Below are 8,858 nucleotides of genomic sequence, written 5' to 3'. Positions count from 1 at the left end.
TTAAAGATGTTCCTTGTTTTGCTCATGGGAACACGTATTTAATGACTTTTATGACATATGTTTGTTGCACATCCAAACATTGGAATTCTAAGGGTAAGAACTCTTCTTCAAGCAGTTTGGTCTCAAATCCTATTAATCCTAATAACTGCTTTCTCCAGCTTATGACTGCAGGCTGAGCAGCGTGCTAGGATCTAGGTTTTCTCAAGCCACCAGGAGCCAGGTTCAGGACGCCTTGTAGGGAACAAGGTCATTAAGGAACGCTCACCATTCTTTCTCACCTCAGATGGAGTCATCAATTCGAAAAGGAAAGTAAGTTTGATCGGCCATGGCTTTCTGGTTATTTTCTCAAGTCGTGGGTTCCCACAGTTCTATTTTCCCCATTGGTACTGCTCCCAATTGCGATGACAGTACTTTTGAGACTCAGGTAAGACGCAGCAGACGAAGAGGGAGGTGGTGTGTGTGTGTAGACCTGCATATGGAATTCCATCAACACTAGGGGAAATGTGTGTTTCTATGTTCGACTTGGATGTAACCCCAGGACATCAGAATGGGCTCATTTCATCCAGCAAGAGGCACCACGTGAAACCCTAGGAAACAGAAATAGGAAGATAATTTGTATACATCCTTTGAGCCAGGTCTTTGGCACACAGCATCTTATGGCATCCTGTCCGTAACCCAACAAGGTCCAAAGATACGGAATAAACATTATGGCTCAAGAATTGAAGTCAAGCAGACTGCAAATCTTTGCTTTCTCTGGTGGGCACTGGCCCCGTCTGTAAACCCAAGAAACTCTCTGGTGAGTGGAGCAGAAATAGAAAGTTGAACACTTCACCCAGAGGAGGTACAGGGTAACTTGAGAACTTAGTTCTTGGGATTTAACTCAGCTGATTCCAGAGATTCAAGCTTAGAAAAAAAAAAAAGTAATTGAAAAGCTCACTCTTTCTTCAGCTATTATTTCTACGGTCACTGTGATTTTGATTTGCATTTCTCTGATAATAAGCAACACTGAGCACCCCTAATTCACTATCTAAATGTGTAATGAGCAATTCGGCATTTCCTCCCCGCAAAATGTCTTTGGTCTTTGACATCTCAGATGAATAATGTAGTAAAATTGAGGCGGGAAGCCCCATAAAAAGACTGGCAGGGCCCCCAGGCAGGGCCACTGCTCTCCTGCCAGCACCATCCTGTTCCCTGGCCCAGAGGCTCTAGCTCACTTCCTGCCTCTGAAATGGCTAACTTACCCCTAAAATTCTATTGGTTCCGAGCTCACTCCTGATTGGTTATTTCCTTCACTCCTGATTGGTTATTTCCTTCACTCCTGATTGGCCCATTTGTAGTACTTCATTTGCATGGCACTCACTCCTGATTGGTTATTTCTCTCCCTCCTGATTGGTCCATTTCTACAAAGCTTGCTCCTAATTAGTGAACCTTCGTTATACCTCATTTGCATATGATGTTGCAAAGCGTAAACTCGCAGCCTATAAAAGCCTGTGTAAACCTACAGCCGGGGTCCACCGCTTGGAGTGTTAACTCCTCTGGGCCCGCTGGCAGGTGTAATAAACCTGAGTTCTCCAACCCTCCGAGTGCTGCTTGGTCTCTCGCCCAGGTCCAGGTTGCTGTCACAACTGAGCTGTAACACGTTTTTCCACAACAAAGTGTAGGAAAATAACTCCGTGGGCTGGTTTTAACAATGCAATTGAACGACACATCGTCTTCACTTACATCCCTTCTTCTGTGAGTGTTTACCTTCTTTTCAGTCCTCCTGCCCATCATGTTCACTCTCCTTTTGAAACTGTGCCTCCCGTAATACATGGAGTCAAAATGCAACACAACACGTGCTTTGCTGAAGCCTGTGTTCCAGTAGCTTCAAGAAGCTGAAACAGTAGAGGCAATGTATCTATTCATCTGCTTGACTCTTTTGTTAATTGCAAGGTCGCCATTGTCACTGTCATCATTGTATTGGGTCTTATGTTGGATCCCAACATCCATGTGGAGGTTGGTAACGCTTTGCTTGGCTGCCATAACAGAATATCAGAGTGGGCGGTGTAAACAAGAGATACATCTTCTCTCCCTGTCTTGGGGGCTATGAGTCTGAGGTCCAGGTGTCAGCAGGGCTGGTGTCTCCTGAGACCTCTCTCCTTGGTGTGTAGATGGTCAGCTCCTCCCTGTGTCTTCACATGGTTGTCCCTCTCTGTGTGTCTGGGTCCTCATCTCCTCTTCTTATAAGGACCCCAGTGCTATGGGATCAAGATCCAGCCTAGTGACCTCATTTTACCTTCATCACCTCTTTAAATTCCAACCCCTCTCCAAACACAGTCCTATTTTGAGGTCCTGAGAGTTAGGGCTTCCACATATGAACGTGCGGAGCACTGTTAAGCCCATAATAAGCTTCTTCACAAAACACATTACTGTCCTTTACCCATTAATTTTACTGACCTGGAACTCAGACACACACAGACCACACATTGTTGGAAATATCCATTGGGAGATGGAGAACCTCTTTGGTTATTGATTTCATTTTTAGGTTTGGCGATTCCCCATGGACTCACCATTGAGGGTCACTCAGACTCCAAAATATCTTGATCTGAAATGGTCAATGAGCTAGGAACGCTCCCCCAAAAGATGGTTTCTTCCCAAGCGTGTGTGCATATAAATGCCTGTCAATTGGTAAAGACTGGTTTCTCTTTTTGTCTTATATTTTATGAACTTGAAGTAAAAGTCATTTCAGCAGTCCATAAATTCTGAGCAAATGAAAAACGGCCATAAAAGAGAGACAATTGATGAAAAAAATATATATATAATGTTAGATACACCTGTTTTCCAGAAGTGAGTAATTCTATTTCCTCTATGTTTGGGTCACACTTTTCAAAAGGATAACATCCCATAAGAGTGAAAATGCATATGGACTTTCTCTATTTCTTGGAGTTCTGTCTAGCAGGTTAAGAAATCTTGAAAACTAATTCTCCAGCTGTTCAACTAATCCTTGTGTTGGATGTAAGCACAAAGCCATGTGTATGTGACTCTCACTCCATCCACATTTCAGAACACTATCCATTTTTTTTAACATAAATTTAACCCAAATGTTTGCCACCAATTCAATATTCAAGTTTAAAAAAAAAAAAAAACTAAAGCTATGTTTTGAGTGCATATCATCGCTAACCAATTCCATTTTCAATATGATGATAAAGACACAGTGCTTCAGGGGCTTCGCCAATTTTATGCAGTTCCTCCGTATCCAGCTAAGTCTTTAATTTAGGATCAATTACTCTACCAGGGCACTTTGCCAAGAGTGTTCCTATTCCCCATTACAATTCCCAGATAGCTTGGGCTAGAACCCCTGGCCCTGAGTGCTTGTGTCTTGGACACCATTTATTTTGCATTCAATCTGTGTCCTATCCATGACCTAATAGGAGGTCATTTGCAAACCAAAAGCTGCACTTTTCGAAAAGATGCCATCAAGAAAGATGAGATGATCTTACATAACTCAATAGCAAACAAAACCGATCATCCCATTAATCTTGGGCAGAGGAACCGATGAGACATTTTTCTAAAGAAGACATTCAGATGGGCCGCCAGGTCCACGATAAGGTAGTCCCCATGACTCACCGTGGGGGAAATGCAAAACAAAACCACAGTGAGGTGTCACCTCATATACCTGTTAGGATGGCTCTTATCAGAAAGAAAAGCAATAACAAGTGTTGGCGAGGATGTGGAGAAAAAGGATCCCCTGCATGCTGTTGGTGCGAGTAGATGTTGGTGCAGCCACTGCAGAAAACAGCATGGAGGTCCCTAAAAATACTGAAAATAGAACTATCATGGGAACTAGCAATCCTGCTTCCAGGTGTTTATCCAAAGGAAATGAAATCAGGATATTGAAGACATACATACATTCCCCTGTTCATAGCAGCACTATTTACCATAATCAAGAGATGGAAACAATCTAAGTGTCCACCAATGGATGAATGGATAAAGAAGAGGTGAGATATATACATATATAATATTTCACTGAGATATGTTTATATGTATATATCTCAGTGGAATATTATACATCCGTAAGAAGGAAATCCTCCTGCCATTTGAGACAATATGGCCGGACCTTGAGGGCATTGTGATAAGTGAAGTAAATCAGACAGAGAAAGACAAATACTGTATGATTTGTAAGTCAAAGCCATAGAAACAGACAAAAGAAAAGTGGTTGCCAGGGGCTGGGGAGATTGGTGAGGGGGACAAAAAAGAAAGATTGAAACGTATCCCACTCTTGGTTTAATGCCTCAAGAAAAAATTTTTTTTCCAATCTTTGTGTTGAGGTGAGTTCTTTCTTCCTCTCAGAGGAATGACAAGGCTTCTTATTCTCTGTGGTGGAAAAGGAGGCATTTCTGGGTGAGGTGGGTGTCTCAAGTTTGGGTTCCATTAAAGACAGAGGGACCTGTACGAAGTTGTCCTAAAAAGCTGCAGTACGTGAGCCAGGAAGAAAGGGACAAGAAGGAAGGTGACTTCAGTCCTGTTGGGAACTCCCTCAGCATTCTTGTAGAAAGAATTTTCAGGACTGTTTTCCCCTCAAGGATGGGATATCTATGCCCTGAATCCATCCTTGTTGGTTGTGGATAACCCAGAGAGCATTCACCATTACCCCCTGCCCCACCAAAAGTGTGAGATTTGCACAAGTCCTGGGACAACAGCCAGGGCAGAAGGCAGTGGAGATGTGCATGACGGAGGAGATGGGCCACGGACAGTACGCCAGCACTTTGGGACTGTGGGCATTACATCTGGTTGCCAAGGGCAGGAGGTGAAAGTAGGAGCTTCAACACAAATATACTCAGATAGTTCTTCCATTTGTTGAAGGCAGTATAGAGAAGGCAGGTGGATTTGATGCACGGACGGTGAGGTCAATCCCAGCCAATAGAGTTTATGTTCTCTGCAAGGTTGAAGGCAAGATCACTAGCTTAAGCTGGGGAAGGCATATCAGGGGCTTTAAGAAAAAGAGGAGATGACGGAAAATGATTGTTTCAGAAAGTGCAGAAAGAATTGTACTAGGAGGAAAGAAATATGACAGAGAAATGAGCACGCTGGTGTGAATTTTCTCCAGGCATGCTCAGCTCGTGGGGAACTGGCAGGCTGGATTTTAGCAGGGTTGATGTTCAATCTGCTTTCCGAGACCTGGGAGGTGTTTGCACGGCAGTGAACATAGCTTTCAGCCATGAATTGGAACATGGGTCATGGAAATACAAGTAGATTGGTTGATGTATTGGCTCCCAGATGGTGTGTAGAAGGACCCTAGAGATACAGACCCAGAGCTGGGCTTACAAGGTGGAGTTCTGGAAGCCATGGTTTCATATGCGGTGCTGGTCATGATCAGTCCAGGTGTGACCTCCAAACCGAAGAGTTGGGACAGACGAACGGAAAGATGCCTTGGCGTTCATTGGATCAGAGGCAACTGAAGAGTAGCGGGCATGAGCTTTACAAACTTCACAAGCATGCGCATTCTAATTACCCAGCCTAAATACCACTTGCATCTTAAGTTGGCTCCAAGAAGCCATAAAAATAACTGAACACATTTCTAAAGTTACCAGAGAGAGAAGAATCTGTTTTCTTCATTCCTCTGGCATTTCGAGTAGGTGTACTTTATTATTTAAGTATATGTGCATACACCAGCCAGAAGATACATTTTTCTTTTTAGACATACATAAATTTGAAAGGAAGGCATTGACATGTTATGTTATGAAAATACCTTAGGAAGACAAAACTTGTTAAATTATTTTCTGTGTGCTTTTTGGATGTGCCTTCAGAACTGGAAAAAAAAAAGGTAATGCCAAGCCAGACGTTGAAAAAAAGTAGGAAGGAATGATGAAAATTCAGTATTTGGATTCTGTTTGCCATAATGAATGCCCATGCATTTCAACAAATCTCCCTCTTAAAGAAATGCTTTCTCTTTTGGAGCATTTTTAAGCCAGGAAGAGAAAAAGGCAGGAAATGTGGGAATCACAGTCTGGTTCAATTCTTCATCTGTTAATGGACTCCAAGCTTATGGTAACAGCTAGGTCTTTGGAAGCCACATTGCTTCAGAAGGTTTAATCTTAGTGCACTGTTATTAAAAGTTTAACCTCAGTAAATATTTCCTCCTCGTAGCTGAATCTCAGTGGGACCAGAAATTTCACTCGCATAGGTAGAGATGCATCCCTCACAGACAAAGCCTCTGGGTGCTCAGAGAGGCTTAACGAAGAACCCAGCTCCAGGTAGACCCCAACAGAATCCATCTCTTCTGTCCATCCTCCATCCGCTGGTCCATGCATGGATAGATGTCACACCCAGAACCAGCCTGGTATACATCATCGTGGACTATTTCCCAAATCTGACATGTATCTCCACAGGTCTACCACCCATGGGACAGAGACGTGGCCCCCATGAGAGTCCAGTGAGAGCTTGAGGTCTCACCCATAGATGAGTGAGTGTAGACCTCATCCCGTAGAGTGAGTGTAGAGCTCAGTGTCTCTGTTCAACAAAAGTAAAGCCATAAGATGGAATCCCTGCTGGACCACACATGATGGACGATGTATCCCTCTGCTCAACTCCCGTAACAAAGCTGCACCTGCCCACTGCAGGGATGGTAATAAAAGTAGTTCCTGGAGTAGCTATAAATGCCAAGAGTTTAATGGAGCTGTCAGAACGTAATAAACATTCCATAAAGGTTTGATGACACTTGGTAAAACAATAACATTGTTTTCTCTACATAATCTCAAAAAAAAAAATCCCCAGTTAGATAGCTAAATTAAAAACTGGGATAAGGAAAAAAAATTTTTTTCAATATGCAGTTTAGTCTAGGGTTCCTGTGATGCAGAGTTTTGTCATGGTCCGCAGGTAGATGTGACTTGGAACTGACAAAGCCAAGTGGTGTCAGGTTAGACCAAAAAAAAAAGCCATTGTGTTCCTGGAATTTTAAAGGATGCTTTTCATTGGGTGACAAGAGAGGAGGATGGCACCATACCCAAATTGTCAACTGACACTGAGTCTTAGAGTTTGCAGTTCTTATGAGTCCCGTGTGGAGAAAATATTAGATACAGGGCAGCAATGAGTTCTGCATCGTGTCGGCAGGAATTCGCGCTAATGAGGGAAAATCTGAGAGAATATGCCTTGTTAAATGCTGCTTGTCAGGGACACGTAGGGACTCAGCCCTTGGCACTTCTGAATGGAAATGGATTTGCCTTCAGTTTTAATAGATGTGTTTAAGAGCAACGAAGATATCTAGATAAAGCCACCATGGTAACCTTTGTTTGGTGAGGAAGAAATTTGCCACGTGCTTTTATTTTTCACATGCACAGTTCATTTACTAAACGAGTCTGGTAGCATGGTCCCAAATGGCTTTCATATGAACTGATGATATTCCATTAAGTGGATAAGTAAAACCCCCAAATTAATAAAACTATCACAATACAGCAGTAGCTTTTTTGTTGTTTTTTGTTTGTTTTGTTTTTGATGCTTAACATCTACTAGGTTAGATTTTTTAAACTTTCTTGTATATTAAATTTATTTTTTGATTTACAATTTTGTATTAGTTTATGACATAGAGCATAGTGATTCAGTCATATATATATATATATATATATATATATATATAAATTCTTTTTTCATTGCAGGTTACTACAAGCCATTGACTAGAGTTCTGTGTTCTATATAGTAAGACCTTGTTGTTTATCTATTCTGTACATAGTAGTTTGTATCAGCCAATCTTACATTTTTTTATTTTGTGCCAAGTATTTTTTATTGTGGGAAAATAGGCACAACACAAAATTCACTATTTTAACCACCTTTAAGTGAACACTTCAATGAGATTAGCTATATTCGCAATATTGTATCACCACCATCCATCTCCAGAACTTTTTCATCTTCCCAAAGGAAAGCTCTGTCCCCATTAAACACGAACTCCACATTTCCTCCTCCAGCCCCTGGCACCCACTGCATTACTTTCTGTCTCTATGGATTTGACTGCTCTGGGGTCTTCATATAGTCATTCAGTGTCTGTCCTTCTGTCCTTCCATGTCTGATTCATTTCACTGATCAAAATGTTCTCAAGATTCATCCATGTTGTGGCCTGTGTCAGAATTTCCTTCCTATTTAAGGCTGAAGGATATCTCCTTGTATGCACAGACCATTTATTTATCTGTTCATCCATCAATGGACATTTGGATGGTGTCCCTCGTTTGGCTCATGTGAATTATGCTGCTATGAACATCAGTGTGCAAATATCTTTTTGACCCCCTTTTTTCATTGCTTTTTGGTGGAATTGCTGGATCAGAGGATAATTCTGCTACCACAACGAAGTCATACACAAACTTACACCAATTAGCTGCTTTATAAAATATGTATATATTTTTAAAAATATCACGTTATAGGATTACACAATTCTGAATACATTAGGGATCTAAGAATTTGGGGCTTTTATTTACAACTGAACCAAAGAACAGAGTAAGCATATCTTTCCACGTCTCTTCCTAGGAAATTCTGTGCTCTCAGCATTCATATTGGACAGCAAATTAAGTCTATGGACCAGAAGTCAAACTCACTGTGTTCACTAAATGGGAGCCACATAGACTTAGGAAAAATAAGTGTTTAAAGTGTTTTGGAGATTTCAGTTCTTCTACTGCATATTCCTGCCCTTCTTATTTCCAGAGTGAGGTCTCCATTTCGTACTGGGTTTTATCCTCTGCCAGTTACAGTTCTGCCATCACCCCTCCTCCAGTTAGTAAAAAGCCAATCCACCCACAGACATTTCCTGTGGCTGACATTTTGAAATAGAGTGCCATGTAGGATTCAAATAGTTTCCATGCTCTTTTTGGCTACTTCTTATGTGGGTAATTACTCTT

Source organism: Camelus dromedarius, chromosome Y, assembly GCF_036321535.1.
Source record: "Camelus dromedarius isolate mCamDro1 chromosome Y, mCamDro1.pat, whole genome shotgun sequence".
NCBI classification, from domain to species: domain Eukaryota; kingdom Metazoa; phylum Chordata; class Mammalia; order Artiodactyla; family Camelidae; genus Camelus; species Camelus dromedarius.
This window is presented reverse-complemented; position numbering follows the sequence as displayed.